We start from the raw sequence: 9,573 nt of genomic DNA, 5'->3' as shown, positions 1-9,573 counted from the left end.
TCTGAGTCTCGAGGGGGAAGTCTGACGAAGAAGAAGAGAATGAACATTTAAGCTCAGATGAGGAGTTTGAAGAAGAAGTACAAGATTCGGACAAGGAATTACTTTAGTTTATAGTTTTATACTTCTCTACCTATATATTTATAATAATAAATTTGTCTTTTTCTATCATATTTGCAAAATTTATTGTATAGTACGTATTATTTTCCTTTAATTAAGTAAAATTACTTAAAAAACTATAATATATATATCTTAATTACTCTAACGTTTCGAGGCACAACAACATGGATATCGCCAGGTCACGTGATTTTCTCGAGAGAACGGACTCGCTCAGCTACAACAGAGGACGCAAACAGCTATCGGTATACGCTCTTTCTCACACTGCTGCTTACCTATAGCGGTTTTCATTTATATGTACGCGTAATTTGTTTAATCACATTGCAATTGGAAAATTTTACCAAAAAAATCTGTCTTTTTTAGAATATTTATTTTTAAAATTAAAAAATACCCTGTTAAAGTAACAATTGCACCTCCCTGTCCGGAAGGAATGTACATAGCTATGCATGTATAGTTGCATATTTTATACTCGTTAATAGTATGTACAGATTCAGATGAAATCTTCTGAAGTTCAGATGCACCACCTGAAAATAATCCTGAGGCGCCCATGCAAGTATCTTGCAGAGTTAAAATCGCCCTCAAATCGCCTCGCCTGTTTATTTTCTTTATACTTGAATATTTAAATTTACTTTAAAGTCATATCACTGATATTTTTTGTAATAACAATTTTTACCCTTTTTTTAACTTTGGGGGGATTTTTGGGGAAAATAACGGCTACCCTTCAGCCAGACCGACATTTTTGTATTAGGATATCATAGAAGAGTCACCTGAAAAATTTTCAGGTTGCCTAAAATACCTACTCAAAAATGTCTCACAGCTCTTATACTACAACGCTCTATGATTCCTGCCTTTCTTTTTTTTTTCTTATTCTATCTCTTCGTTTCATCCTTCTTTGAACCACTGTCGGTTTGGTTGTTGTGACCTGGGTTAACGATAGTGTTTCGACGCTGTAAGCCATAACTGGAAGCACACATTGGCCGAACGTCTTCTTTTTCAGATAATTTGTCAAGTTGCTCTTGAAGATGTCTGCTAGAGCTCCATATGCAGCCCATGCTAAGGAGATTCTTCTATGCAGCTCGAGAGTTTGATTGTCCCTGGCAATTATGTCCCCAGCAGTAGGTATGAGAGCAATTCGCCGTCGATATTGATTCCTTTAACGTGACTCTCCATTTGTTTAAAAGCGTGTTCCAGAACTGCTTTAAAGATTTTGGCAAATAACGTATCTCCTTGCCATTTTCCTCTTTTGATTGTTATACATTTTATATTGCGGTTCCACTTTTGGGGTGCCAAAAAATGGGTCATTTTTTATGTCTCGCATCTCCATCAATACAGGGTGTTTCTAAATAAGTGCGACAAACTTTAAGGGGTAATTCTGCATGAAAAAATAATGACCGTTTACTTAATAAACCTATGTCCGCAAATGCTTCGTTTCTGAGATACGGAATGTTGAATTTTTTCTTACAAACTAATCTTATAAACTAATTTATTTATTGCTCTAAAACCGGTTGAGAAGATGTGCAAATGCAATTTGGTAAGTTTTAAGAGGTAGTTATTGCGCATTTTTTGACATACTTTTACGCCATAGTAACACATATTTTCGAGCACTATTCTCCTTTTAATTTCTTCACTGACATTGTTATCTTTAGTTATCAGCGAGCCTAAGCCTAAGTATATAAAGGTGTCGACACCTTCTAGTTCTAGGTCGTCAATTATTATTTTTGTAGTTGTCGGGTTGCTTGACCTAGTGCAGCACATATATTTGGTTTTCTGAACATTTATATTTAGTGGCGTTCTCTGTGCAGATGCTCGTAACGACCGAAATGCTTCAGTCAGAGATTCTGTGGACATACCTATGATGTCTGCATATCCGACAATTTGTACTGATTTGTTAAAGATAGTATGTACCATTCGTATTAATCTGAGACTCATGAATTATTTTTTATAATGCCAGGTTAAATGAGAGACACAATAGTCCATCACCCTGTTCTAGTCCATTTTTGCAATGGAAGGGTTTTGAAAAATTGTTTCGGATTTTTACCAGGCTCTCTGCTCCTGTGAATGTAAGTTCAGTTAATTGGACAAGATGAAGCGGTATTTAAAATTCTACCATAGCAAGTAGAAGTTTAATTATATTATAAAAAGGAAAAGATTCCTCTCATTGGCTGTATACCATAACAAAAAACTTACTAAGGAAGTAAAACTTCACTTGTAGATAAATGGTATATAAATTTCTCTTATTGTTGTTTTTATTTACACTTCAATTCTATAAATTCAGTCAACCAGTTATACATCATTATTCTAATTTCAATTTATAAATTTCAATTCCGTTAAACCATAGTAATCTACTATCAGTTTTGTTTTATTCACCCTGTCTTATCTACATGAATTCAGACAACCAGTTATACTCTTAACTTTACACTTTAATTATTAACTTAAACTACATTTCATAACAGCCAAATTCATGATTTATTTACTAATTCTTTTACATATAATATTTCCTTTTTATATATAATAAATTTCCTTTTATTTTGTTTATTTTATTTTTATTTTTATTTTTCTTTATTATGCTCTTCTATTCGAACAAGTGACGTCATTACCTTGTTGGCAAAATTTTCGCTATCAATCGTCATTAAATTATCATAAATAATTTTATGTTACTATTAATTCAAATTGTTTATTCTCACTCATTTATTGAATAGCTAATTAAATTCATTTATTTAAATAATAATATTTTTGCATTTCTAAAATACAAAATAATTGCATACATATAAAATTCCTTACCTAGAAGGTCTTGTCAATTTTCGTTTAATGTCATATTTCAGTCTGTCAGTTTGAAGCCAAGATGAAGACCACATTATAATAACGCTGCATTTTTAAATCCTTTAAACATCGACTTATTGTCGACATTATTGTAGCCGAAATGGCATAATTATTGTAAAATGAAGGCCTTTTGACCTATCTATGTAGCTAGTTCCAACTACTTTGGATCTAAGGTAAGTAACCACATGTTCTAATTTTCCTAACTTTCAAACAGTCAAAATTTCATCTTGGCCTTTTTTAATGCAGTGGTTTGCTTATTTTAGGTTTCTACCACCTGATGATGGACTGATTGGTCCGAAAACGTTTGTGTTATTTTGTGCTATAGATGTACCCACTTTTATCCACTTTGGATCATTTTAGATAAAATTAAAAAAAATATATACCATTTACCTACAAGTGAAGTTTAACTTCCTTAGTAAGTTTAATTATATTACCTGAGTTATATGCGCCTTTGAAGTCCACAGCACCTTTGTGTTCTTAATATATTGACAATAGTCAAACTTAAGTAAGAAATTCCCAAACAACCAAGAAAATGAGAACAATGGAAAAATACAAAGTTTGCTTCAAGATAAACAGGTAGTAAAAGAAAAGAAGAAGAAATAAACAAGAGATTGGTAAGAATAATTACGACGGGGAACGTAGAGGACTAATAGAAACTTTTACGATACAATCGACAGATCTTAGCATTGGGATAGTAGAAAAAGAAAAGAGAGAACTATGAGGGAACACTGGTTCGATGAGATCTGCCAACGAGTCCTAGCACAGAAGATTAACGCAAAATTGGAAAATATTAGAAGACACAAAAATGGAAAATATTAGAAATTATACAGAAAAAAGTAAAGAGTAAAACACCAAAAGAAAACAATACAATAACTAAAATTTAAAACAGATATTAAATAGAAAAGAGGGAAATACAAGTTGTAAATATAACGCGGAATTATGTTAAGTAGAAAAACGAATGTTAATGAAATATTAAATATGAACAAATTAACTTAACCCAGAATAAATATAGGAATATAAATTAAAAGAAAAGAAAAGAAAGGATGGTTTAGATTTGATTACAGTACAGCACATCTACTATGTGCTTATACGTATTTCGGAACAGCCGTTTCCTCATCGGAGCACCTGGTTAGAGGCACTGAACCGAAATCAAATCCTTTCATCCTTTCCGGGTAATTACCAAAATAATTACCAAAGATGCTACTAGCACCATCTATGAATCGAAAGTTGAGTCAGGAAATAAAATTCGAAATTATTTATCCTCTGAGATTTTTAAATTGGAAAAAATAAAGCATAACAGAGTGGCGAAATACTCGACAAGGGAAATCTGAAAATGCATTTCACATCCTGTCATTTACCGTGATAACAATTTTAGCGAATTATTTCCCTTTATATCCACAAAAGTGAATAAAGTATAAACTAAAAGAAAAGAACGGATGGTTTATGTTTGATTACAGTACAGCACCTCACCTTCCTGACCCAACTTTCGAATATAAATTAATTTATCGACTAAAACATTAGTATAAATAAAAAAAAAGTTAGTAAAATACATAAATACAGAAAAACATTCCCTTCCACTGAAGCGAAAACTGATATGATAGAATGGAGTTGCCAACTGACAAGCATATTTCTTCACTTGGAGTACTTTAAAAGTTGCCAACTTTAAAATAAAATTAGTAACGTAAAACAGAAAGTTACTTACTTACTTACTTAATCCAGAACTCGTCTACCTTTCGGTGTGAGTTATTACGGAGTTAGGTTCTCCGTCGTTTTCTTCCACATTTCCTTCCATTTTCTTCTATCCATGGCCAATGCTTTTGTTTCCTCCCATTTTATTCCTCTTTTGTCGACTGCTTCCCTCACTTCTTCTGTCCACGTCTTTCTTGGCCTTCCTTTCTTCTTTCTTCCCATCGATTCATATATTTGTCTTACTATATTCTCTTCTCCTCGTCTCAGTACCTGTCCGAGCCATCTAAGTTGTCCCTGTTCGATTGTTGTTGTAACTGGATGTATTTTCAGATTTTCTCTAAAGGTTTGATTTCTAATTTTATCTTTCCTTGTTTTCCCCTCTATTGTTCTCAAAAATCTTATTTCTGTGCTTATTAGTCTATTCTTTTGCCTTTTTGTTAATGCCCAAGATTCACAGGCATAGGTTAGAGTGGGTTTCACAATCTTTTTTACTATTTCCGTTTTTATATCCTTAGGTATTTCTTTCTTTTTTAAAAAGTTACTCTTAATAATATTGTACAGCTTACCAGTCTTTCCAGTTCGTTCATTTATCTCATCTTCTAATTTTCCATCCCGGCTTATGATTACCCCCACTACTTGTATCTGTCTACCTGTTTAAGTTGCTTGCCATCTACTTCTATTTCATGTTTTCCTTTTTTTCTTCCAATGATCATTGTTTTTGATTTTTCTTTGTTTATTTTCATATTTCTGATTTTAAGCTCTTCATACAATATGTTTACATTTTCTTGTAATTGTTTTTCTGACTCCCCAATGATCACCAGGTCGTCTGCGTAGCATAGTTCTGTTATTTGTCTCATTGTGAACTTCCAATATCCTACATTATATTTTCTCCATTTGTGTTTGCATTCTTTTATTACGTCATCTAGTACTAGGTTAAAGAGTAGTGCACTCAGGACACAACCCTGTTTTAATCCAATGTTGCTGTCGAATACTTTTGATTTTTCATTTATTGTCCTTACATAGCTTTTCATTTTTTCGTATAAACTCTGGATGCATCCTATTAGATTTTGTTATATTTTTCTCTTCTCTAGTATTTTTCAAATATCTTCTCTTTTAATTCTGTCGAAAGCTTTTTCCACAAAACAGAAACAGAAAGTTAACAGAGGAATAAAATAAAAAGAAATTACAGTAAAATAATTATTTACAGAAAATTAACAAATATTTGACATTTACAACGTTACATGACATTAACAATTTATTGAATATTTTCGTTGTTACGGAACTAAAGTTCATCTGCTATAATTACACCATCAGGTTTTTTACTCTTTTGTGACGGGATATTTAGTAAACCTTTTCTGCCATTCAACAGAAACTCTGGTTGTTTTCAAAAGTTACATTGAAGGCTAATGTCAGTTTTTACAATAGTTCATGTTTGCTATGTTTTAAAAATACATTCGATATGCCATTCTGGCTTGGCGTATTGATTTTTGATAAAAGTTCTCCTTTTTTAATTTACGTCACGTTCTGAAACTATAGCGTTACAACTAAAATATTCATTTTACCCACATACTTTTAAATTTACTGAATACAATCAATATGTTTTAGAAATAAAAAATGGAAAAATTTACAATATTAGAAGCAATACAGAAAAAAGTAAAAAGCACTAAAAAACCAAAGGAGAAGATAAACGATTATTTAGGGCAGGGGTTCCCAAACTTTTTTGTACCACGTCCCCTTTTGTTGAAATGAAAGCTTCTCGCGCCCCCCCCCCTTTACAATAAATTGTATGGGCCTAAATAGGAACAAAACAAAAACAAATAAGTATTAGCTTGAAAACAAAACACTTATTTATTCTGCCATAAGATACAACAATATCAGTTTCCATAAAATACAAAAATTATTAATAAAAGAAAAATATATTAGGTTGGTTAGTGAGAAGGATGTGCTTGCATTTTATTTACTATAGTATGCCTATTCGTGGCCGAGTTTTAGTAAGTGCACAGCATACGTCATTAGCAACATCAAGTTCATTCAGATACTTTGTTTTTTTTTGCCACAAGTGTTGAAAATCGCACAAATATTTACTTGAAAAAGGCAAATATAAATGAAGAGCTTCACGTGATACACTAAGATACACTTTGAAATATTTTAACCAAAATGAAGGTTTGTCCATTATAATTATTAATTATAACAAAGTATTTGGCAGACGAATCATGCAAAAAATCATTTGGATTTATTTGCAAAACATCTTCTTGAAATGATTCAGGCAGGGAGTCTATGTTGACATGGAATGGATCAGTTGACATTCTGTAAATAAAATTGTCACAAGTGTTTGGGAAGTATTTCTGGAACTCTTTAATTAAGCTCTCCAAATGGTTTGATATTTGGATTTTCAAACTTGATCCTTCACAAATGTCTTTGAAGCGTGTTTCTTCTGAGATTGGCTCTACTTTAGAGAAATTTGAATAATTTCAGGAGTTTGCTGATATTTTACGCCTCCAAAGTTGAGTAACTAAGCCTTCATCACAATGAGTAACTACTATATTTGAGTCTCCACCCTGCAGCTTTAGGTTGAGGCTGTTCAACGAGTCAAAGATATCTGACAAATAAGCCATTACCCAATTACTTGGGTACAATGTTTTTTGAAAGCCATGTTTAGCTCATATTGCTTTTGATGTTCCAAGGTAATTACTTCATCTCAAAGGTCAAATAATCTTGCCAACATGTTTACTTTTGAGAGCCATCGTACTTCTGTATGAAGTAGCAGTGTTTTGTGATCACTTTCTAAATCTTCACAAAGAGTTTTAAACAGTCGAGTATTCAACGCACTGTTTTTTATGTACTTCACTACTTTAATACACAACTTTAAGACAGCCATAAGTTCATTTGGAAGGGTTTTTGCTACCAAAGCTTGTCGATGTATAAAACAATGTATCCCAATCACATCAGCATTTTTCTCTATTACTAATTGCAAATAGCCTGAACGAAAACCAAGCATTGAAGGTGTACATAAACTGATCAGTTTTTGCCAAGAGAGTTCATGTTTGTCAAAAAACTCTCACACTGCTTTCATATCTAACATTAATAGCTTTTGTCGTGGTCTCCAGTCTCCAACTCTGAAGAAAAGAGTAGCTCGTCTTTCATTCTTTCGTTTTGAATATACCAAACATAAACAATTAACTGATAACGTTGTGCTATGTCCTCTCGTCTAGCTGAATATCAAAAAATGGCGATTATTTTACTGCATAAACTACCTGGTTTTGTATGTCTTCGGTCATATCATCAATGCGGCGTTTCACAGTGTTGTCAAAAAGAGGTATTTGAGATAACTTTTGCTTACTCTGCGTTACCAGACACAATTTAACAAGCGGCTAACTAAATTTAATTTAATGTTCAACTTGTCTCGCGCCCCCCCTGATATGTCCTCACGCCCCCCAGGGGGGGCGTGCCCCACAGTTTGGGAACCCCTGATTTAGGGAAAAGAAGAGAACTTTTTTAGAAAATCAACTATAAAAATAATAGAAGACAACTTGTAAAGGAAGTTAGACATTTTTATCAACGAGTGAAAAAGAACCGAGTGACCCAAAATAAATGCACAATGCTTTGCAGAAATAAAGATGATATGTTACTAGAAGACAAAAAAGACAATTAATCAGACGGGCAAAACATTTCAACGAAGTACTAAACAATAAAGGCCAAACAAAAACAAATACAACAACGAACACAAGAAACAGAAAAACAACAAACACAAGAACTGACAGGGAAGAGCAACTGAAATGCTAGCAGATATATTAAAAGTAGAGTGATTTATACTGCAGCAAAGATAGCTCGATCTCTTGTAAATATATGGAAAAACTGAAGATGCCGGAGCTATGGAACACAGCACTCGTATGCCCAATTCATAAGAAAGTTGATTATACCTACTATGAAAATTCCACAGGAATCGCACTATTAAAAGTAGGATACAAAATATGATGTTAGAAAAAATTATAATAAGTAGAATAACTACCTACGAAACAGAGATAATGTGAGAATAAAAGGCTGGTTCAGATAGGGAAGATTAAAAACCAAGCTAATTTTTATACTAAAATTATTACAAAATAACAGTTATGAACTTATTCTAGGTTTACATCTCACCTTTATTGATTTTAAACAAGCCTACGACTCCTTCTCATGAAACTGAATATATATACGAAGCAAAGAGATCACTAAGAATACCAGAGAAATTGATACTATTATTAATTTAAATTGACGCTAAATAATACAGTATATAATATCATAATAGAAGAAAGGCTTGAAAATCGGTTTGACTTCAATAGAGGTTTAAAATTTTCCCATCAACAAACTTATTAAAAACTGTAAATATAAATTGTAGCAATATAATTAACCCTATATTTAAGTAATTTTGTTAAAACGAAACAGGCATGTTTGTTAAAACAAAATAAACATGTTTGTTTTGTTGTTATTTTTTTTAACCCTCTAGATTTAAGTAATTGTTGTATATTATAATTGAAAAAAAAAAGAAAAAAAAAGAGAGAAAAAAAAGCAAAAAAAAGAGTAAAAAAAAGAAAAAAGAGAGAAAAAAAACGAAGAAAAAAAACTAAGAAGATGTAACAACTAGCACTAGAAAAAAAATTAAGGAGCCAGGATCCAAACAAGCGACACTATTTTTAACAAAAGACAACAGTGCGTAGGTAATAAACGATCAACTCTGGGTAATAAATCATCTTATAGAAAAATGCTCTTTAAAAAAGTGATAAAGAAATAATTAAATGGTTGTTAAAAAGTAGAAAAGCAGTAGGATCATTAAACGCACTTTTGAAGACAAAAAACCTGTCCAGGGTTGCGAAGTTTCGAACTTTTGAAACAATAGTGATAACAGCGATGTTATATATCTAGGGTGCTCGGTAAAAAGAGTATAAGTCAAAAATGGTCAAAATATTATTTTTG

Source organism: Diabrotica virgifera, chromosome 9 (genome assembly GCF_917563875.1).
Source record: "Diabrotica virgifera virgifera chromosome 9, PGI_DIABVI_V3a".
Taxonomy (NCBI): domain Eukaryota; kingdom Metazoa; phylum Arthropoda; class Insecta; order Coleoptera; family Chrysomelidae; genus Diabrotica; species Diabrotica virgifera.
The sequence above is the reverse complement of the archived record's forward strand: the minus strand, read 5'-3'. Positions refer to the sequence as shown.